The sequence below is a fragment of the Lonchura striata genome, chromosome 2, assembly GCF_050655825.1.
Source record: "Lonchura striata isolate lonStrDom1 chromosome 2, ASM5065582v1, whole genome shotgun sequence".
Classification (NCBI taxonomy): Eukaryota; Metazoa; Chordata; class Aves; order Passeriformes; family Estrildidae; genus Lonchura; species Lonchura striata.
Genome location: NC_140704.1, coordinates 12744674 through 12769492, shown reverse-complemented (window position 1 = coordinate 12769492; position 24819 = coordinate 12744674). Strand labels below are relative to the sequence as shown.

Below are 24819 nucleotides of genomic sequence, written 5' to 3'. Positions count from 1 at the left end.
CTCCAAATGAATTTTTCCCTTCAAATCATCCCCCAAAATGACTGAACATTTATGTGAGAGGCAGAACCAGGATGGCCCTTGAGGAGTGGCCATAGCAAACTGCATCAGAAAGTACAGAAAACAAAGAGAAACTCATAGTTACTTTTAGTCACAAATAATTTATTATTTTTTAGCCAAGGTGGAAGAAATTACTATTTCCAAGAGTTGAATTTTAGCTATAAGCTTTTTACTTGTAGTTTCTATTTTGGTGCTTTACCTTACTGTCCACCAAAAATTTGCTTATCTAATAATCCACCCCAAAATGTATTGACAAAGAATTTATTGAAGTTTGACTAGTTCAAAACTCCCGAACCTCATCAATATGAATGAGGAAAAAAGGAAAGAGGAAAAAAAATGTAAAAACAGACCATCGATGTGCGAGTGTTTCAAGTGACGTCAGCGCTCCGGCAGATGACGTCACGCCCTTTGTCGCGCGCCTGGCGCTATCGGCGGGTGTTTAGCGCCATCTCGTGGCCGCGCGCGGTACCGAGGCTGACGTTTCTTACTACCTTTTCTTTTCTTTTCTTTTTTCTTTTCTTTTCTTTTCTTTTCTTTCTTTTCTTTTCTTTTCTTTTCTTTTCTTTTCTTTTCTTTTCTTTTCTTTTCTTTTCTTTTCTTTTCTTTTCTTTTCTTTTCTTTTCTTTTCTTTTCTTTTCTTTTCTTTTCTTTTCTTTTCTTTTCTTTTCTTTTCTTTTTCTTTTCTTTTTTTTTCCCTTTTTCTTTTTCTTCTTTTTCTTTTTTTTTTTCCCTTTTTCTTTTTCTTTTTTCACAATCCTTGATTCCTCTTTATGGATGCACTTTGAACAGAGATTCTGTTAGGAAAACTGCTTTTCTCTGCAGGTAGCATCACACAGTTCCTGTAAAATACTGCATTTCAGATACTACACTCTCATGTGCTGTGAATAAATAGGCTCAAAATATCACCTGATATTTTTTTAAGAAATGCCAAAAGAGAACATAAGATTCTGACAAGAATGGTTTAAATTATTAATGGCAAAACCGACTTCACTTATTTTAAAATTTGTTTTGCAACACTTAGTATAGACATCACTGTTTTACCCACACCAAAAAAATCTCTGCCACCATTATCCCACAGATTCTGAATTAAGCTGGAATATTTACTAAACGATATTTTCCCCCCACCATTACCGGGACTACTTTTCTCACAAAACTTCTTTATTTACATGAGAGCTATTACGTGACTTTAAGAGTAAGGAATCTGTAGTAGAGATCAGTTGAGTTAAATCTTTCTGTGCAAAGGCAACCATTTTCTGTGGTAGGAACAGAACAGCCCCTGCTTTCACCAGGTACCTCCTGAAGAGGTTTTGTAGTCAAATATCTGTTGGTCACCTTTTGCACTTGCATAGCAGAATTATTTCTCCATCGCTTTTTAAGATTTAGCAAAGCTTATGCTACAAGGAAATGAATGTATTGTGCATACAGCAGATTTTTCTACCTTGCTTGCCTCTCCCTACAATGTGAGGTGCACAGGATGAAACCTTGTGGCAGGGAGCAATATCCTTATTTATGGCCTATTACGATCCAGCCTCTTTGAAACCCAGAGCTTAAGAGATGAGCAGTCCTTCATGGTTGTAGATTATCACTGCTTTTCCCCTCAGCATTCAGGCATGGTCACAGCTGCTGATTCAGAGGGATTACACTGGTAACATTTCAATAAACTTTAGCACTGCTGGCACTTTATAGAGCTGCTTCCTGTGCTATTTCCTGAGAAAAAGAATTCCCCAATCAATACTGTTAATTCCCTGTAACAGTTGGGTTGTAACTATCTTGGCAGAGTTTGAAGTACTGTGATATAGTAGTTCTGCATCATACCACACAGAAGTAAGCTGGCAAGGTAAAAATTTGGGGCTATTTTTCTTCATCAGGCTAGCTTAGAATTAAAGTCAGAAGTTAGTATACTTATCAAACAAAAGTGATAGAAAGATCCTTCACATCCTATAGAAGCTGAAGACAGAGGCTGAGCAAAATTTAGCAACTACATTTTTTCTTAGTTCATGAGGTTTTGAGATTTTTCGCTTTTGTGAAAAATAATTCTGGATTTGGATCAGACTGTGCATTTTTAATTTTTTTCTTCAGAGAAAAAGAGAACCAAAGTCCCCAATGGAAATGTTTGGAAGAATATTTGGCATTTATCATATCAGCCTAACCTTAATTTTAAAACCACTCAAATTATGCTTCTCCTCTCTGTATTTGCAACCTCTTAGACTTACAACAGAAAAAGGCCTTGTTGGCCCCAACTCAATTCACTTCTATGCAATCTCTTGCACTTGTAAAAAATACACCAGAATCTCTAAGTCTCCCTATGTCCTATCATGTCCACTGTGCAAAATAAACTGGGGACTAGGTGGTGCTGAGCAAATTAGGCTCATTTTATGTCTCTTAAGAGACTCTTACCTAGGAAATTTCTGGTTTCCTTTTACAGTCCTATCTCTCCATCCATTTTAGTCACCATTAAAACAGAACAAAGTTTGTGATTTTGTATAATATATGCAATACAGAACTGTAAATAAATAGCATCTTTTAAAAAACAGTGCTCCAAGCACTATATTTAAATCTGTAGGCACTGATTGAGTGAAATACTACGTCAAAATTATTTCAGTCATTTCCACGTAGAGTACTAGCAAATATAATCAGGAAAACCAATACAAACAAAATAAAAAGAGCTCTTTTAAAGTGCTTATCTCGGAACTACATTTATTTTTATTGAATATATGCATGCAGTTTGTTCTGATTGCACAACAGGAAAGCGTGTAAGTAGATTGTATAAAATGGTGCAATATGCAATATTTCTGCTTAGTCCAACCTGATGGCAAATCCTAGAACTATGATCTTTGTGAGTTATTTAAAGTCATTATTTTCTAATGGATCATCTGAAAAAAAATGTCCTTTCTTCCTTAATCTAGAAGAAGGTGATCTTTGCCCCTCTGCTCTTATCTTAGGAGGCCTCACCTGGGGTGCTGTGCCCAGCTCCAGGGTCCCCAGTGCAGGAAGGACATTGACCTGCTGGAGACAGCCCAGAGCAGGGCACCGAGATGGGCAGAGGGATGGATCCCTTCTGTGGAGGAAGGCTGAGAGAGTTTGGGATTGTTCAGCCTGGACATGAGAAGACTCCAGGACTACCTTACAGAACCTTCCACTACCTGCAGGAAATCTGGAGAGAGACTTTTTACCAGGTCATTGGAATAGGGGGAATGGCTTTAAATTCAAAGAGGGAAAGGATGAGATCAGATAAAAGAAGTTTTTTACAGTGTGGGTGATAAAACAATGGAGCAAGTTGCCCAGAGAAGCTGTGGATCCCCCATCCCTAAAAACATTCATGGCCAGACTGCACAGGGCTCTGAGCAACCTGACCTAGTTGAAGATGTTCCTGTCCATGGCAGACTGGTTGGACTAGAGGGCCTTTAAAAGGTCCCTTCCAATTGAAGGATTTTATAAGTCTATGATTTTCTAAGTCCATTGATCTTGGGTTTAGAGTGGGAAATCCTATATTTCCAAAACATTTCTATTGTAATAATAGAGCTGAAGCTCTGAAGCCAGTAAATTCTTCTATAGTCAAATAAAGAAAATGATGCAAATTTACATCTGGGGATATTTCTGTTAAATCAAGCACACATTAGAAATGAATTAGATAGTTAAAGTAAAATTTCTTCTAAAGTCTTCCCTGGACAGTCCTCTCTTCCATAAGCAATTTTAATTACCTAAAAATTAAGGCACAAAGAATAGGGAATGGGCTTTGTAATCTGACATGATCTGTATAAATGCACAGCTACCTATAGAGGGGTAGGGCCCAAAACTTTAGCAGTGACTTGTGGATGTAGATGTCTGAGGAACAGCAGGAATGGCCAAGCCTGGAAGCATTAAACATGCAGATTGTCACTTCAGATTATTTCCTTGCTATCAATTAAAGCAATTAGGATAAAGAAAAATAATACACATTTTATAGGTGAGAAGAAAAATGTAAAAGAGACAGCCTACCCTCAGGCTTTATCAAGATAGGCTTGTACAAATTTATGTCTCTCTTGAGAGGTGTTTCTCTAAGCGTTTCAAGAGCTTTCCAAGAGAGTCCATTAACTCTCACAACAGCATCTCCAGATCTGCAGTTCCAGCCCGTGACTCAGGGATCTGATTCCTTTTTAATCTCAGATGATGGACGTGATGAATTAGCTGCAGTGCAATGGTCCTAAGCTGTAAACCAGGACCATCAGAAAAGACACACACCTTCCCCATCAGTCACCCATTTTCTCTTTTGAGAATTCTACTTTGCATGCTGAGGAGAAATCAGAGGTCCTTGTCACCTGCTCCAGCATACAAGGTTTCTCTGTAAACTACCTTGTCACCTTGTGACCTGCTAATACTTCCCAAAGAAAGACATTTTGTGTTGCAGAAAACTAATCATGGTCACTTTTTTGCCAAGATAGGTCCATGTTACTCATCTTAGAAAAACCCTCAGTGTACCTAACAAACCTGTTGCATAGGTGACATTGTTAGTACTGAATTTGCCACAGTTTAAACACAATCTCCCTGCTTCTTTCTAGGGCTTATTTCCAGCTCCTTCTCACTAGCAGTCCTGCAGGTAGCCTTGATGATCCAGGTTACAGGGATAGCAAACATACATGTCAAAAAAGAATTTTAGAACTTAAGAGAGTTCAAGATGCATTTTGAGAGCTGAGAAATTTAATATGAGGATATTTAGCTTTCAGTAAGTCTCAAGGAAGTGTTTCTGTGTTTGCTTAGCCTGGTGTTCCCAGCACATTACTGTGTTCAGAGGAGTCTCTCTGGGAAGCCATCTGGAATGGCAGAGCACAGTGTGTGCTATCTTTCCTTGTTGCCAAATACATGCATTCAATTAATGATAATCATCTGCTGCTTCTACACAGTGATACTTTTTTTTTTCTTTTTCTTGAGTAGTCTCATCCAAGCTTTGCATAATCACCTTAGGAAACCTTGGTGCTGGGAATTTGATTTCCTTCCCAGGCTGTAGCACACCAGTGGGGTCTGACACAGCTCTTGCTGGATGAGGGGAGGAAGTGGAAGCACAATAGAGTTGCTTTCTCTCACACGTTCACAGCTGGGCTCCCAGACAGAGTCAGCAGAACAAAATATTACATAGCCTGCAGAAATGTCATCAGGGCTTGAGAGGTGCTGATCTAGGAGTAACAATTGCTCTAAGAACAGCTGTTTCATCCGTAGAGATTTAGCAGTTCCACCAGGCAAACAGTTTAGCCTATTTTCCTATCATGGAAAAAACTTATTTCAGATGTGATTGTGAACAAAAGCAGAACAATCCTTTTAGGGCTAAAACAAATGCACAGAAAAGGCCAAATTGCATTTAGGACTGTACCAAGACTGAAATCATCCCTCAATCTTAATCATACTATGCATAATTTTAAATGGTAAGGAAATAAATTTGAAATGGAAAATAATTACCTAAATGACACTTCATATACATTTAACTTTATCAATTACCTTTTAATTAATATCTTATATTAAAGGTAAATTTTGACCTAAGTGGATCTGCACTGGAAAGTAAATATATATTCCTCATCCCTGGCTGAGATCAGGATAACATCAGGTGAAGATGTGGTGGGAGTTCAGAGCAGCAGTACCAGACAACAGCTGCTCACGACCACACATCAGGAGCCACAGGCCATTCCAACACCTGTAGAAAAATGCAGGTTTTCAGTAGAAAAAGTTTTGTATAGGTTGCTTTCTGGTGCTGTTTCAGTGAAGACAAACCAAAAGCTTTTCCCTGTACAAGCATAAAAAATGTGACTTTACACAGACAGGCAAAAAAAGATTCTTTAAAAACTGTTGCTAAACTTGAATAAAAACCATTTGTGTGGAGTTATGCTGGTTCTCTCACTATGTAAAAATAGAATAGAGATGAAAAATCAACTGAATAATTAATATATCTTGGTATTGCAAGTCCCCTTAGAGCTCTAGGTAGCACTGACAGTTCTGGAGTAAATTTCCATTCTGTCTGTGGTACCTTTGCTGCTCACTGCATGCTGGATATGTGCTCACACAGGGATTTACATTTTTACAAACTTTAATTTTCTTAAGGTAACTCTTTACTCCCTCTTGTGGCTCTTTAGAAAAGTATATTGCTTCTACTTGAAATCCAGCTGAATTATATTTTTCATAGCATATATTTGATGTTAAATAAATAGGTCATAATGGGTTGAGAGTTCTATCCATTAAAAACATTCCGTCCAAAATACAGATTACAGACAAATTTCTGTCCCAATATATCTACACATATATTTCAGATTTCAGTGGTTGTATAAAGCAACTTGAGAAATATTTTGACATAAATTTCCCATCAAGCATAAATCAAAATTGGCTGTGTTTGTGGAAAACCCCAAAATTTCAGGAGTATATGAACTAACCTCCAAATAACACTTTTTTATCAGTGCATAAGCACAAAGATATGTTTTGTATATGGAATTGAAAAATCAAGTTTTTAGGATGCAAACACAATGTCTGGTCTGGCCACATGAGGCATAAATACAATTTTTTTCTTATTGTGTACTGATTCTGGGTATATACCCCCTGAATGCAGAGGGAATAGAAATGAGCTGTGGCACTTGCATAACAAGGGAAGTGACAGAATTAATTATTCCCGTGGCACGTCAGCGATCACATTCCATTACTGTTGGCTGTCACACTGCACACATCTCCCACAGATGCAGAATACTGATGGGAGACACTTTTCAGATTTATTTCTCCTTTTCTGTTTACTTAACACATTCCCAGTGGGCAAAAACTCTCAAAGTTCAGTGGCATCAAAACTGTCTTTTTCCCATGTTCATTACACTAAGCTATGCTAATCTTTTTCTATTTGCTGTTTGAAACACTTCTCAAGAGATCAGGGTGTAGCTGGAGAATCAAAGACCAGGGGCTTTGCAGAGCATGTGGGTAACATTTGAGTGCCTGTAACTCCACATTTGAAAACTAACAGCAGCAGCAAATATGAAAAAGTAACTGAACCCTCTTTCCCTGAAAGTTAATCTTAAATTGCACGTTTTCACAATTGCCATCAGCTAAGAACGTGCTTGTGTTGATAACATTTGAATTCTCTGTTACCTGATTGTGGGTCTCAGTTCTAGGTCATTGAGCCAGAAGTCTCCACAGATGAGGTTGTTACCAGTTCTCACCCACTGCTGTAAAAGTTGTGTTCAGATAACTTGGCTGAACCTTAACATTTTCCTTCTCTAGACTTTAGTTTTTAATTTTACAATCAAATATATGCTGGGCATGGGCATATGCTTGATGGCAACAGACAAGATAATTATTTTGTGCTTCAGATTCTTGGCTATAATGTCTTTAAAATCAGAAAATAAAATAAGGAGCAGTGATTAAAAAGCATTTTATTTAGATGATTTGGTTTAAAGGAAAATAATTTTTTTGTTTTTTTGGAATTCTGTATCTCCATCTCTTGGCTTTTGCTGCAGATATTTACTTGAATCCAGTTCTGAAAACTAGAACAGATTACAAGGTCTTAGTGAATCAGCAGTGTAGTTTATAAAGCCTGACTTCCACTGAAATACCCAGTTTGTGAAGCTTCCAGAACCCAACAGTGTTCATTTAGAGATCAAACCAGCTCAGTTCTGATTTTCAGCTGTGGACAATGCACTAAGGAACAAGAATCAAAGGTCTGTTTGCTTGTCCACGTTTGTCTGATGACTTGCTACACAGGACAGAAGGGAGGGAATGAGATAAAGTCATAGAATGAATTTGCTTAGAGTCTGAAAAAAATGGGGAAAACCCAAACAAATCCAAGCACTCTATTTTTTTTTAAGTGTTTCAGACTTTGAAGAGGAAATTCACCAAGAATGGACTAGATTTCATTTGTGTGGGGCATCAGGAGAGTGTTTCTTGGTTTTTTCAAAGTATGACTTGTCATTCACTTTCTAGTCTGCTGGGAGCAGGGTTTTGTAGCAATTTTATTTTAGAAGCTCACACCAACTAACTGACTCTATCACAATGAATCATTTAGCACAGGGCTATCCTTCCAGAGTGCTTCTGCTGACAGATTTCTCAGCCCAGGAGTGCACATTTCAGAGTACTCACACCACCAAAGTGGCAGACTGCAGCATCCCTTGGGTTATTCAGTAGAGAAATAGTGTGGGACAGATAAGGGTAGTTCTACATCAAGATGCTGAAATATTCAGGAAGATTTTTCCTTAGGGAGTTCCAATGTACAATTTTTGACAGGGCAGGTGCATAGCCACTGAGTTATTTATTAGACAGCACAAACATAGAAAACTGCAGTCAAGGTTTATCTTTAATTTGGCATATTCTTTCCAAGCAGTAATTCCATTGGGAAGCAATGACTGCTCTGAATTGCTTCAGGTAAAGAAAATTAACACTTAATGTGTAAGAAAGTTTACAGTTATTCTGAATGCAGAAACACAGACTCAGTAATCACTGGAGAATTTAACTAGGATTAATGCAAAAAGGATGAGGTGGGAGTATCTTATAAGCTTTGCATAAGTCAGACCTGATGCAGGGAGCTAAAGTGAAAAGTAGTAGTGTCTTATGCCTTATGTTCTTTGTCATGTGTGGATATTCATATAGAAGCTAAATAACCTAAGGGAAATGTCACCAGTCTGGCCTCTTCTGCCCCAGTAATCTCTAGGTATCCTTCTACAGGATGTGGTGAGAGACAGATTAATGGGCTGGACCTTTTGTTTCCCTCTTCCCATCCCTATGAAGACATCCCTGGAGATATTTTGGGTGTCCATCTTGAAAACAATGTTACCATTTTTCATTGCAGCTCTATTTACTAAATGTCTGTCACATTCACACTCTATTTTAATAAACTTACCAAAGGCATCCAAATGCTAAAAAATTATACCAAAGGCTGCAGCCAATGCTGCACTCAATTCTTATGGAGTTTGGACTGCCAGGAAAATGAATATTTAATAAATGGGAAAAATTAAAAGGAAAGCTGGACTTGAAAGCCGGGGGAAGTGGGGCAAGAACTAGACAATATAAAACTGATATCTTTCCTTATGCATCATGCAAATAAGAGCTGCAGAAAAACCGAGAACTTGAATTATAAAATCCTAGAGAATACCATGAAAAAATAAAACATCTTCACCAGCAAATATAGACAGGTGAGGACTGACTTCTTTCTTGCCTTTGTAGTCTTCAACTAAGAACACCACTTATTTTCTCTTCAGGCATCTGAACACACAGCACACTTAATTTCAGGCTAGGATGTGTACTCTAATTTTAGAAGATATTTTTTCATTTTTCTGTTGTGTTAGAAATCTCCTCCCCCATGTATTCATGCACAAGAAACATTTACTAGGACATACCATAATAATTTGCAAATTTTGTCTCCCCCTGCACCTCAATATATTGTAATGATTGAAACAAATATAAATAAAAGAATGGCATTCTCTTGCTTACACCAATGTTTATGGCCAAAACTCCCCTTCCTAGCTGCTCACACTGTCTCTGAAAACTTGTAGACACTTGTTTGCTTGTTTGTTTTCCTTCCTCTGCAGATATGTTTGGCAGATAAACCCACACTAACATGCCTAATGCATTTCACATGTATTATTTCAAAACATTGTCTCTTGTGTAATATAAATATGCCACAAATGCTTCCTTATCAAGTCCCCCTATTTAAGTTTGGTTGACAAGAATGAAAATACATGCTGAACCAAATCCTGTGAGAAATTTATTGGTTTTAATCCTGTTTTCCTCAGTGCCACAATGGCATTCTGCCTCTACTGACATTTGTTTAAATAAAGGCTGTTTTTCTAAAACCCACTTAAAACCTCCCAATAACATACAGTTATTGCTCTTTCACTTTAATTCCTCCTTTTTTCCATCTCCTCACAATACTTTGATATTCACTGTTGCTTTAAATAAAGTCCTGAAGGCTGGACATTTTACAACTGGATCCAATGAAATGCTAGCTGGTTTCTGCTAGACTCACAGGTATACTTTTAGACTATTATTTATATTATTAATAGTATGAAATGAAACAGCAAATACACAAGAATAGAATTAAGTTGTTTCTTTTTTATGTTGTGCTTCTATTCTGTGTATTCAATGTATCCAAAAGAATTGCATTGAGAAAACCTAAAAGTAAAAATAAAAGTCTAGTTTTGATGGGGGACGAGATGAAACAGTTACTTAAATATATTAAAGTCTCTTCAATTTTCTTCTTAGATTCTGGTGTCATTGATGTATTTGAATCCAAAATTTTATTATTTAATCTGTAAAGAAAAGTGTTCAGGTGAAATACACTTCTTCTTTACAAATCCTCAGATAAGACCTCAATAGTATTTTTTTAAATTATGTCTTCTCCTACCTGCCTGTCCCTACAGTGGATTTCATTTTGTTGTGTGGATTTTCTTTTGGTTCACCCTTTTTTAATTTTGTGAGTGAAGTCTGACACTTTTTATGGAAAGACGTGGTTGAAGGAATGTAACAGCTTTTTTATTCTCAAAATGAACTAATTTTGGCATCTGATTTTGACCCATTCCATCTCCAACCAGTCTACACTATAAATCTTATTTGAATTGATGTAGCTATTTCAGCCTTGGGAGATATGTTTTTATTGCTTTGGAATCCAATGATTCAAAGTATTGGGCCAACTAATACTGAATTTATCCCTGAATTATCCACACTTCTACTGACAGCAGCCAGAAACCCGAGGAGTGTGCAGACATTTGGCAATGGTGATTTATGAGTAAGAGCTGCTCTGAGAACTGAGGGCTCCACTTGCCCTGTGGTGCCTGGTGGTTACATTTGCTTTGTGTGACATCTTATTTTCAGGTGCTGTTGAGTCAATCCTTTTATGCAAAGCAACAGAGAATCCAACAGCAGGAAACACCTTGAATGTGCCTCTTGGATATTTTTCATACTGTGGGTAGAACAGTTGGAGGTTTTTTTGCTGAGGACAGAGATGCTGACAAATATAGCACACACACACAGAAAATTTATCTGTACTTTGTACAAAGAAAGGGTGGGGATTATTTATTTTGGATCATGCTAATTCCATTACTTTTAAAATGTCTCAAAAGCCCCCTAATGGCAGGATGGCTGTGGGTGTAAATAAGATTTTGACAGGAAGGCCACATTCTCTTGGCTTTAAATCCAGGTGATCATAGCAAGACTGTCATTATCAGAGATTTGAATTTCATGTTTCCCCACACACTTGGATTCACTAATTTCCTACTAGGAAACTAGGTTTTCTTCACCTTATATTTTCTCTGATTGCAACCTTCAACACTCACAGCTATCTCTAATAGAATGTCATCCTTTCTGCTAATGCTATCAAAGGCCTTCTAGAATGGAATTTGCCCAGTTGGTTCTCAAGGGTCTGTTCAGAATTTGGCATGTAATCACTGAAACTTTCATTTCTGTTTCTCATTTCTACAAAACTTCTCAAAACATGTACAATTTGCAACTCATTTGTCCCACATTATAAATTTGTCCTGAAAGGTTTCGCTAAGTTTGATGTGACTGACAGTCCATGAAAGTCTAGAGGTTTTTTGGATATTTTATTAATGCAGACAAATGTTAATCATGTGCTGGCCTACTTAAAATCCCTGTGGTGACACAATCTCAAATGTGATTGAGATTGATTATATGTTGCTGCTAGAGTTGTATCAGCAGGAAAGTAATTGTAAATCCCCCCTCCCAACTTCATTCCTTCATTTACACCCCAATCTGAAGTAATTGTAATAGTCTTTATAAACAAAAATAAAAAAGCATACAATTCTTTTCACAGACATGTTTTTTGAAGGGTTTTCTCTAAATTTCCTCTCAGTAAATGCTTTATATTTTAAATTCTAGCACAGGAATTCTGAAAAATTAAAAAGAAGAAGCTACTAGCATTATTGATAAGGAATGACTCCTTTTGAGCTTTACACAGTGAGTTTGTTCAAATATTATTCAGAATAAAATCTTATTGAGATGTTGTTTCTACCCCTTATCCAAGGCAGTTTCTCTATGCCACGATATTTCAGAAAATTTATGACTGATATATGGCATTATTTCCCATATATGCCAGTGACCCAACTCTTGAATAACTTGTTTATTCTATCTTATATTTTTCTGAAGTATCTAGAACTCAGAAAGTTTTCAGTAACAATGGTGCTGCTTTAATTTGAAAAGCCCATCTAGTTGTTTTCAGTTGTGGGGACTGGACATACCACCAGTTATACTTGCTGACAAAAAGCACCCAAAATTTAACCTGAATTGCAGCAGATGTTATAAAATACGGAAGAAGAAACTGTGCATCTCATTTGATCATAAGTTTTTTTATCAATATAAATAAGATTACAAATATTAACAAAATCTGGCTAATTAATTATTTTACCTAGTTTTCTCTGAAAATGTAATTTCCAACTTTTCTTCTTAGATAATAGACTATCTCTAGCATTTTTGAATCAATGGAGCATATTTCTAGGTTTAGAGGTAAAGCCATTAGGGTCATGAACTGGAGAATGTCACTGTAACACTAGAATCTGATTTTGTCCTGTGTACTGCTTCTTTTGAAAAAAAGTAAGAAGAACTTGTAGCATTTTTTGCTGTGAATCCTCTAGGAATGGAGTTGAAACTATTTTTATACATCTATCAATGAATAGCAGCCACAATAGCAGGTTAATAATAAAATATCAGTCTGGAGATGATAGAGGTGTGAGGTTTTTTCCTTATCTCTGTGCCACTAAACTCATTTTCTTTGAAACATGTTGAAATGTTAACATTAATACCATAGTTCATAAAGCACATTAGTGGATGTCTAAGAAGTTCTTGGCAATCACAATAGGAAGGTCAATATCTCCTGACTTCAGTGAGACTTACACATGTGAGTTCATGCCTGCTGGATAGGAAACCTGCCCTGGGTTAAGGCTGATGTGACACGTGAGTGAGTCATGGGACTTCTGTAGACATCTGAACGATTGCTGAAGTGTGGCCAAATTATATGTTCAATCCATTTGAGGGTTTAGGTTTCATTAAGACTTAGGATAGACATCTGAGCTACATGGAGTCATAAAGTTAAAGACTCATTTAAGTTGGAAAAGAAGTCTAAGATTAATGAATCCAGCCATTAAGTTAACACTGCAAAGTCCACCACTAAACCATGTCCCTAAGCATCACATCTACATATTTTTTAACATTTCCATGCATTTGTTGAGAATGTTATCTTGACGAAGCAGATCTGATTTGAATAGCAATGCCACAGTCTAGTAAACCCAGACTTACATGTAAAGCTGCAGTAATTAACCTGCTTCACCCTATCTCACCCCTGAATCCTTATATTCAGCCTCTAAGGAATAAGAGTTTAATTCTCAATGAACAGAAGTTCAAGGGATAATTCTACAGACCATAAAGATTTCTTCCAACCCAAACCATTCTATGATTCTATGGCAGGATGTGTTTATGAAATTAAGATAGTTAGTCCAGGCATTTTTCAGCAGGAAGTAAAAAAACATATTACCATAAAAATCTTAAACTTTTCAGAAAAGATAAAATGAGCTACCAGACAAACTGAAAAACAGAATTAAAATATTGTGCTAAAAATAAATTATACTATCAGGGCACAATTTCTTGGCATTTTTTTGAAGCAATGATTTTGTACTTTGAGTCTGGAGATATTTTGGACTGATACAAAATTTTACACTGCTTTGTGTAAGGGCTAGGTATAGCTGACATCTGCAATACTTTCCATCTGGTTCTTTCTACATAACCAGGAGGTCTAAGTCTATAAATATTTCCCATTATATAAACTATCCTTTCCATAAACTTAATGGCTCTGGAGTATTTATATAATCCAGTTAGTTTCCTAATATGGCCAACTTTCAGTTATCCCCAGTTACATCATATTTCCTTATTACACCCATATGTCTTCAGTGCTGTGTCATATGATCCCTGCAATTTCTGTGGAAAAAGCTGATAGCTCCCTTCAGTTTATGTCCACTTCCAGTTTCACCTTTCCATCTTTGAACTTAACACTGAGTATTTTAAACTTTTACAACAGCTCCTCCTAATTTTCCATTTCTGAGAAGTATTTATCTTTTTCTACCTCCGTCATTCCACTAAAACACTATTTCCATTTGTTTTATGAGCAGATCTGGCATGCTTCCCCACATCCTGCTCAGCATGGCTCTGGCAGTGCAGCACTGCTTTTGCCAGTGTCTGCCCAAAATAATGCTGGTGACAGTCCTACTGCAGCTAGAGCCTTCTGAGCCTTGGTGCTCCTCTAGCAGGGTACCTGGTGCATGAATATACACCTGACATTGCACTGCTCTTTGTGTTGAATTTATTGACCCTGTCCACTTTTTGGCCACTTCCCAACCTTAACATAGAACACACTTGCAGCTCTCATGCTGACTTTAAGAATACAAATTTGCAAGAGGAGAAATAAACCTATTTGATTCCAGTTAGCATTACTCTTCTCAGTGTGGATGCTCACAGAAATCTGGAAGTAAAATCTGAAGCATCACTCTTGACAAAATTACTCAGAGAATTCTTTACTTGCAAGAATAAAATTACAGGAATTCTTTAATGGCCTAAGGAATTGAATTCCAAAAATTAGCTAGAAATCTACAACCTACACAGTACATATATTCAAATAAATTATACTTTGAGCAGTTGAATACATGCAATATTCAGGACAAACCTCACCTTTAGACAGATGTAAAAATCAGTAATGTAAAAACGAGTAAAGTAAGATGTAAAAATTTTTAAAAATGTACATATGCACACTGTGAGCTTAAGACTTCTGCTAACCTAGGGATGTCACATATCAAGATCAAAACTGTCAGACAAATCATAAAAATTGCATATTGTCTGGGAGGTAATAGAAAGGGAAATGAGCAACATTCTAAAATAACCCAAACTAGCAAACAAAAACTCATAGGTGCAGAAAGTTTGCAGTCAGGACATATGTAATGTACAATTCTATATCACCCAGAGCTGAGTAAAATATTGAACTTAGTCTTGTGGCAGCAATTCTATTATAGCTATGTACAAGGTAACTTGTGAGTCCAGACACATCTGAACTGACACAAGATGCAAAATTCATCTTCTGGAAATGCTGCAGTCTGATGCAGTGGGTGGCAACAGTTCTCCACTGTAATAAGAGGATGCTTCAATGAAAAGATTTAGCAGTTAATAATGTTCAGAACCTTTACAATCTGGAACAAATATGGAAGTATGAGATTCTGTGTTGTCTGAAATGTGTGCAGAATGAGATTTTCCCATTGTGAGATGGTAATTTCACTTTCATTTTTTGAAAGTTACAATGGTCCCTAAGGGGCTTAATTACCAAATTGCTAACTGCCTGGAATTACACTGGATTTATTTAAATAATCTACCGTAGACTTTGGTTCCTCAGGTTTTCATTTTTTTTTCTGTAAATATCACAATACTATAATGTGTGTGAATTATTTTGGTGGGTCAGGATTACAAGGGTCTGGACCTCTAAACCATATCCGGAAGGTTTTCCAGATCCTCTGCCCACATCAAAGAGTACTGCCTCCTTGATTCCCTTGAAAAGGTGAAGTAAGCTGTAAAAACTTTAGAAAGGTGTCAAGGTTTCACTCTTTATGCAAAGTCTTATTGAACTGGAGCATCATAACATGGCCCAAAGTAAATAGACATTAATAGAATATGTCTAGACTAAAAACTATGTAAAGGCAAAATGGCCAAGGAGAATACTACATTTAATTTTTTTTTATTTTTTTTTTAAGAGGAGACTTATTTGTGCTTTGGGTAAAGGGATATAGAACATGCCTGGCAAAAAGCAAAAATTACAGAGAATATTGTTTGGTCTGTATGTTTGCGAAATTTGGAACACAGAAGTGTCAGAAAGGAACCATTGAAATCACCACGTTGTAGCTCACCTCCCCTCTGACTGCATGGCAGAGTTGCTGTCAACAATGGAAAACTGGAGATAGGTGGTGTTCTTGAGAAAAAACTTTAGTTTTTGATAACTATGCAGTCAATTCAGCATGTCAGCACTGTGGCTTTTTTCCCTATATTTCTAGTCACTGTCAGGTGTGTAACACAAAATAACAAAAGAATTAAAAATTATATCATTTTACTGGTAATCTCATGTACTGTGGCACAGCCTCTGTGAAGTTATGAGATCATTCTTATCTATGTTAAGATTTATGCTGTTGCTCTTGTTTTTAATTTTTTTTTTTTTGGGGGGGGGGAATTTATAATGTCAGCTTTCTGGAGCTTGGTGAAGATTTGTGTTAGGTGTGGAATATTATGCTGGGAATGACAGAGAATGCTTTGGTCCCAGATGAAAAGGAAATACACATATTGACACATTGAGACCACTGGAAGGACACTATGCTAAGCAGTTTTCCATGAATAATATTTATAGAGAACATTGCAATAAGGATGATGAAAAAAGGTTTCAGATTAAAGCACCCAAGTGTTTTGGGTTTTCCAGTGTTACTTTCCCACTTATGTGCAACACTCTAAAACCAGAGCTCTTGGCAGATGTTTCTGAGGTTCAAAATTCAATGACTATTCCATCATAAATAATAGACACATTAATGAAAAGATTTTTGAAGATATTTGTACGACAGATTTTACTCCCTCCTCACATAGCAGAGACATTGTTTTCATTTCTGACAGATTTCCTCAGGCCAGAATTTCCAATCTGTTGTCAGTGCTTATGACTGGATAATTTATTTTAGCTAAAATGTCTCTAGATCAAATAAAAATGCCAGTCTACACCCCAAAACACAACTTAAAATTTAGATCAAGCTTAGGCCAATAAACTGCATTACTTCATTTCTTTTTGAGGAATCTACCATTATCATGTGGTGGTTTGAAGTGCCTTAGTGCTGTTATGCAGCAGAAAACCACACTAGTTTTTGTTATCTTACTGCTCAGGCTACCTTGGTCCCAGTTCAAGAGAACATTTCAGTCTTAATTTCAGTGCAGTCTGGAGGCTGATCTTTATAAAGTGGATGTAAGGCTTTAAATTTATGAAGGCGACTGCTGGCTTTAAACTCTAAATTTTTTCTCCTCTCATCAATGAATCCTTCCAGTGTGTGACAGCAGGGCACTGCTGGCTTTCTTTCTATACATGCCAGTCCTGCAGAAGTTTGAAACTTAACTGAAAGTTAAAAAGTTTGAAGTTTAACTGAAACAGATGAAAGGAAGGCAAAGAAAAGGCTGGGTGGTTCATACTGCTGCAGCTGTTCAATGTTAATTTCAAAATGATAATACAAAACTCCTTTTGGTGGTAATGTATTCGGGAATAGCCTTAACTTAAAAAAGAAATGTTGTAAAATCAAGATCATAGAATCATAGACTCATTTAGGTTGGAAAAGACCTCCAAGTTCATCAAGTCCAATCTTTGACCAAACACCACCATAGCAACTAAACCACAGCATTAAGTGCCATGTCAAGTTTTTTTTTGAGCACTGCTGAAGGTGGTGACTCCACACTTTGCTGAGCAGCCCATTCAAATAATTGGCAACTCTTTAGGTGAAAACATTCTTCCTCTGATTGATTACTTCCTTCTCCTATTGTCTGTTATAATCAGGAATTAATTTAGTAATTCACCCTATATATTATTTCCTGCAAAAGATTAAGCCATAAATTCCTAATAATTCTCAATATTGTCATAATATACAGTTTTATGTAGTGACATATGCAAAGAACAAAAAAAAAATAACTAGGCTTATTTTCTTTAAATACAGATTTCCTACTTTGTGAATTCAGATTTGGGTTTTAGTTGAAGTTGTGATATATATAGGGAGTATGAGAATGAATACAGGGAAAAAAGAGATCCCACTATATACTGGGAACTGTAAAAAGGAGAATCTTTTTTTTGTAGTCCAGGATTAATGTATGTAATGTGGATAAAATTAGGCACACAATTTATCTCTGAAATATTTTTAATGGAATTAATCTCCTTACCCATTACTGTATAGATTCATTCTATTATTCCCTTTGAAGCAGTACAAATACAACAATTATATTCTTGGTTGTTTCAGTCCATCCAGACAATTAAAGGAGTTTCTCTTAAATAGGCAGATGTATTTCACTTTTCATCTTAGAAATTCCTTCACTGTCCGTAAGCTATTGTTAGTGTCACATAGCTAGTCTGTGCAAATTAAAGAATCAGTATTTTACTTAATTAGCTTTATTTATTTACTTAATTAGCTTTACATAGCCAGCAACTCTCAATATTTTTATTCCCAGACAGTTTGATTTCAAAATCATTCTACTATTTTGTGAGCCAGAACTTTAAAAGATACATGCAGTTGATGAAGGTTGTCTAGATTGAAATTCAAAATTGGTACTGGAATAAAAAAATTAACCTTAGATCAAATAAGAAGTGACTAAATCACTATATTCTTGAATGTGTTTCTTGCTGAAATCTAGAAATTTGCTAGGTTCTAGTCATTCCTTGGATTTCTACTCCTTCTGCAGCTTAAATTGTTACATCTCTTATTTGCTGGCTCCTGAAGGCATATTTAACAGGCATTAGTCTGTTACTTGAAGATCTATACGAGACCAGGGTTTTTGGGGAAGGTCCTCAGGAGGTGCTCTGCACAGTTTTCTCTGTTTCCTTGGCCAGTTCCATTGCTGACAGTGTTTCTCCAATCACACTTGTAGGAGTCAGGAGAAATCTTATGTTCACAGGGGTTGCATTAGTGGGTAAATCCCATAATCAGCAAGAACATCTGTCCCTTCATGGCCTCGTTGACAGGCCAGCCTCAGCACTTTTGGGACAATGTTGTGGCTCAGAGTGCTGTCAGGTTCTGTGCTGAGCAGATGCACAAGCAGAGCATTTTATTCTGCCCCCGAAATCTCTGACATACAGAGGGAGTTTGGGTTCAAAGCTCTGCATATAAGAAATGGAAGTAGTATTCTGGTTGATAATGTCCTTCCCCACTTTGCATTCCCATTTAGGGAAAAGTTGTTAGGGAAGCCTAACTAACAAATTTTATTTTCAGATCCGGTTAGTTATGCTCCCATGACTTATTTAACACCAAACACCTTGTAGTTTCATGTGGATTATACAATGATGCTGTCTTGCTTTTATGAAATGTAGGGGGATTTTTATGCACTATTGATTTGGCAAAATGTGCTTGGTCTTGCTTTTATGTTCTGGAGCATATGGAACACATAAAAAATGAAAGTTTATTTTATGTTAACTATTTCCCACCCATTTCCCAATTCATTCTAAATCAAGGTTAGAATTCCCCCCAAAATTAAGTCGTGGGCCAAATGAGAAATGACAAGGACTGATGAGGTTAAACAGTGCTTTATGGGTGTAAATATTAGATGTGTATATATTTTTTACTCAAGTATTTTACTCAAGTCTATCTCTAAGGAGAAGCACTGAGTCTTTCCAAGTATTATTATTTCAGTTCAGTATTTCTATTCCAACATTTATTTAAAAGTCTACAACTCAATGTGATCTTCACTACACAACATAAACCCAGTGCTTTGGAAGAAAAGAAAGACTAAATGGTTCTATTTGTACTTTTGATTCTTTATGAATACTAATGTTCACAATCACAGATTAAATTAATGTCAGTTGCCTCAGTCACACTTGGTAAATGAATCATAAAAGATTCATCTTGATATGGTAAGTTGTCCTTGACAGCAAATTAAAATCTTAATAAATGTCCTATTCAGAAAACACATCCATATACAGTCTTCATTCCTAGAAATCACGGCCAGAGTGTGGATTCATTGTGGTTTTTTGTTGTATGAAAGCTGCCTATAATTATGTGTTATTTCTTAAACGTCCTGCTATGGTACAATAGGAGTTTTAAACCTTAAAGGAAAATATTTCTGCTACTGCTTCAGCATTTTAGTAGGGACAACCCAATAATATACTGAAAAGGAAAAAAAAATAAGATGAAATGCAATAATTTTATTTTTTGATTGTGTTTGAATTAATTTATTTTTTCAAAGACACTCTTTATTTTTGTGCCTTTTTGCTGTTAAAGAGAAGTTCACATACTCCTCTTGAACTAAAAACTGGATTTGGTACCCCTTTGAAGACAAAGGGAATACTTTGCTATTGGTAAATGGGAGGATCAGTTCTCACTACCCAAACCTAGTTAGCTCATGTCTGTGCAGTGCTGGGGAGAAGGGAGAAATGGGAAAAGAAAATTACATCTTTCATTTGCTTTGGAAAGATGAATAAATAAACAGCCAGGACTGTATATGAGGTCAGACAGAGTACTTGGATTGATTTCCATAAGTTATGTGTATTAAGGACTGAGTTCAACGTGGTGAATCATGACATATAAATTTAGAAGCCATAGATGACCTCTTGCTCTTTCACAACAGAAATTTATGTAATATATATGACAGTCCTTCCAATGAAATAAAATGATACTTAATTCTATCTGTAAATATTTTGAAATTCAGAGTTGATTTTCATAGCTGTAAAAATGACTTCTCTATTTCCCTTATCCAGTACAAGGACACTGTACATTTAACTCAAGATGAAATTCCTTGGTAAGAAGCGTGCTGTATTTTGGCAACAGCAGGCATTTGAGCAACTTTCTGTTTTTGCAGAACTCTTTCATCTGTCATTTATTCCTTCTATTTCAAGAGCAAATTCAGAGCTTTTAGGCTGCATAGCACTAATGTCCACACAGTACCACATACAGAATCTTTAATTATGCAGTGCAAGTCTGCAGATACAGTAGTGCTCATGAATTTCTACAGAAAATAATTATGGCACATGTACAGACTATACTTTTTCACATTAAATAATCCTAGTCTTTTTAATTCATTTTGTCAAAAAACTAGCTCACATTCTGGACTAATGATCTGTAAAATTTCATTTGTCGTGTAAAATAACACTAGAGATGAGATCTTTTAAAATCTTTGTAGAAGAGTTACTGGTGTGTGTTTCTATCACAGTGTCTGCACTTGATAATGGAGCCAGTGACAGCCCTTTTTAGTGACAGAGCAGCAGCTGAGCAAGTACAGCAGCTGAAGAGACAAGGTCATCCAAAAACCCCAATATATCATGGAATAGGCATCGTTGTTCAGACTCAGCAGTGCTGCCACACTTAAAGCAATCTGTAATGAAAAATAACAAGGTTTTGTTAAAATAACAGAATGACAATTTGTTGCTCTCCTCAGCTGAGCTTGGAGAAACTGTAAGTCTTAGAAGATATAAACTATAAAGATGTATATATGTGAAGCTTTTTTTTCTGTAAGGCCTTCCTGGTTCAGTTCAAGAAAGATGATCTCTTGCTCTTGGGCAGCTGTACCTCTATAACCTTTTTTATATTCACCACAAATCTTCTGAATACAATCCCAGACACAAAATGATCTATTTCATCATGGCATCCTTTGGATTTAATTATAGTTTTGAGTCCTGTGTGAAGGATAGTGAATGAAATGCCAACTCTGTGATGTGCTTCAATAAAGCTGCCTATAATCATTGAGACAGAGAAAGATGAGAATTAAAAACAAAGTATTATTATAAATAAGTGTTTTTAATAGCACTATTAACTGTTAATGTCTATCAATACAGAGAACACTTTCAAGGTGTCAGATTGTATAGTTTTTGAGACTTTATGGTTATTCTGTTTGAACTTTGTTTTTTTTTTTTTATTTTTGAGCTCTCTGTCTTTATGTCAACAGAAGAAAATATAATACATAGGTAACGGCTAATTAATTTGGCAAATTTTAGACAGCATCTTTAAAATTAGATTAACTGTGTCTTATACTCCACTGATTATATTGACTATATCTCTGTTGACAGTGGAGTCAAGCTATTTTATAGACTTCTCTATTTAGTCTGATTAATCACATTTATATATCAAGTTGAATTGCACACTTGGTAATGTGCACATCTTCACATAGAGATTTACAAGCACAGTAGCTAATCCCTGGGGTTTGTAGTTTTATGACTTGACTGTGGGACAGAGCTTTCTCTTCCTGAATTCATTCATCAACAGATTCCAGTTTCTGAAGCAAATAAAGCTGAAGTTTTACAAGCAGTGGCTTTGTACAGCTTGTCAGCCCTCTGAGGGGATGTGGCACAGAAGGAATGCCTATGCCAGGGGGTGGGTATCAAAGCAGTCATGTAAGGAGCTGAAGTTCCAACACATGGGCAATTCCTACTGTGATGTAACTGTTGGTTTAGATCAAAGATTGAAAATTGCCAGTCTAACACAAGCTATTGATAAAGTACTGAGGAAAAAAATCAGTTTTGCCAAATCTTAGAGGCTGAGAAAAAAAAAAAAAAAAATCACAAATATTTGCAAATCTTTCAAAACTCATATAACTCAGATCCCAAAAAAGCAGACATAACAAAACATAATAGTATTCAATGTTTGATGGAACTCTTTCTAAATTTAACCTGTAAAAATAATTGAATTCTAAAATCAGATGTTGTTTCTGTGAATTTCATCCAAGTCTAAAAAAGGCTGTTTTCTTCTAAACCTTTTTTCTATAGCATAATTGGGCTATTGCTTGTCTTGTTTTCCTCTTAAACTTTCTCTCTCTCCACAGACAGGCAAATCTGTTAACCTGATAATGCAAACATCTTCAGGCATAACTTATGCAGGACAGCATCTTTCAGGAAAGCATAAATTCTTAATTAAAAAGAGAAAAAAAGGGGAAAAAGGTATTATCTTCAAGTGTTTTTGTTGTGAAGTGTTCAAGCCATGTGCACTTCAGAGTAGATTTCCTTCTTCAGTGCATATTGCACATTTGCACAGCGATGAAAACACTTCATTTTTGGACTGAGGCACACTGAGGTCATATGGAGAGGGAAGAAGCTGTGATTTTAATGGGTGCATCTTTGGTTTAAGGAAGAAAACTTTCCTTTTTAATTTCATCAGCTATCATCATTTATATCTGCAAGTATTTCTAGGGTTGGAAATCTGATCTTAATGGAAAGTGCTGGCAGACTTGGTGTGTTTTGTTGCTAACGTGCTGTCTGCCTTGCCCTGGCAAGAAATCCTGGGATCAGTAACTGACACTTACCCATTGCCTGTGCTGACTAATATTTCCTGAGCTCTGCTCTGCAGCCTGCTCTCTGTGATTAATTGACCACATAAACCCATATTTGTTAATGGGCTCATAGTATTTTCCTTAGTCAGTTGGCTAAACAAATACTTCATATCTTTGAAGGCAAGGATACACTTTATTGCTTCCACATATGGCTCTAAAAAGGATGTGATACAGAGGAACACAATGTGCCTAAGCCAACAGGAAACTTTAAAAAAGAAACATGTACAAAGGCCCTAAAAAATTGTTTTTCTTCTCACTCAGTTTCTTGCATTATTCACTCCATCAAAACGGCCAGCAATTTAAACAGCGAAAGAGAATCTGGGAGGAGTATAGATAGCAGAAGTAAATTCAATAATATAAAATATTAAGACTGTATAGACTAAGCTGTGATGTTCTGAATTTTGACCATAATAAAGAGAATTGTTTGGGATATGCTTAAGCTATTAAGGAGAAGACAAACTAAACTTCATAGTTTAGGCAATGAGTCATGAAAACCCCAATGTTTGCAAACACTGCTGCTTTTCTAGAAAAATAAAAAGCTAAACTCTGCACCATGGACAGGTTAACACAAAGTTCATTTGGCCAAAATGCCTTCATTTGACTTACTTGATCACAAAGGATCCTCTGTGCTCAGATTTTTCTTCTATGAGTAATAATTTAATATCTTCAAGCATTTCTCCAGGTATTTGTTCCTCACAAATACCCTCCCTCCCCAGCAGCATTGCTGTATTCCCTGAGGGACAGAGACCTCTGACATTTGGGGAACCTCTGAGTGTGTGAGAAAGATTATAAAGGAAATAAATTTCCTGATAATATTTTTCTTTAAGTTTTTAAATAACGATGTCTTCTGTAATAGCTTGCTCCTAGGGAATAAAAAAATATATTTCCTATTTGCCTTTGACTTAACACCAGAAGCAGGGGTAGAAGTCTTTGACTTTTGTATTTTTTCACTTTTGTTGCAGATCTAATAGAGTACTGATGACAGCAAAGGGAAGGCACCCAGGAAAAATGCGGGGTAGAAAACTTGAATTATATCATGCCTCCACTGTCAGACAATTTTATTGTCATGAATGCAGGCCACTGAGGGGAAATCAGAAGCATAGAGCCAGATAAATAGTTTGTTCATGTCACTGTCAAATGGGGTGTCTATGGAATTGAAATCTGGACACAACACTGGAGCATTTAATTTATATTTTCTCCAGGATGGGAGGGTAGATTTTCTCCATGCATGATTTTCTGAGCTGTTGGCTGAGTCACTGGGGTTTGGTGCAGTGCCAAAGATCCTGCCTTTGATTAGTCCTTCTCCAAATCTGAATCCCAGTACTTGAGCTATTCTGATATATTTTATTTGTTAATACCTCCTATCTGTTAAGTGAATGCCGTGTTATACAATATTACAATTTTAAAATTTTAGTGATTCTGACTCATTATAGCCTGATTCAGATGGAAAACTTTGCTGCAATTTATGGCAGTCACGATTTAAGCAAATAGTGCCTTTGCCAGCATTACATGCTTAATATCAGTGTTGAAACTTTTTTCACTTTTTTCCCTGAATTTCTGTGTTAAATCCATAGGAACCTTTTATGGGTAATTACATGCAAAATATCTTCTGATCTGATCCTGCTTTTATGAGTGCCAGAGCAGACACTGGAATAAGCAAACAGGAGTCCACTAGGCTCTAGAATGTTCTGTGTACAACTACACTGCTTAGATATGTTTATACTTAGAAAGGGCTTGTGTCCAAGCCTACAT

At 36.3% G+C, this 24819-nt stretch overlaps 1 long non-coding RNA gene across 1 annotated transcript in view; it reads right to left on the bottom strand.

Moving 5' to 3' along the window:
- Positions 1-788: 788 nt before the first annotated feature.
- Positions 789-24819, bottom strand: part of LOC110477337 (uncharacterized) — a 239576-nt gene continuing 215545 nt past the window's right edge. Inside the window, exon 2 of the long non-coding RNA XR_004147743.3 lies at positions 789-896. This is a non-coding gene — a long non-coding RNA (uncharacterized LOC110477337). The remainder of the gene's footprint in view (positions 897-24819) is intronic.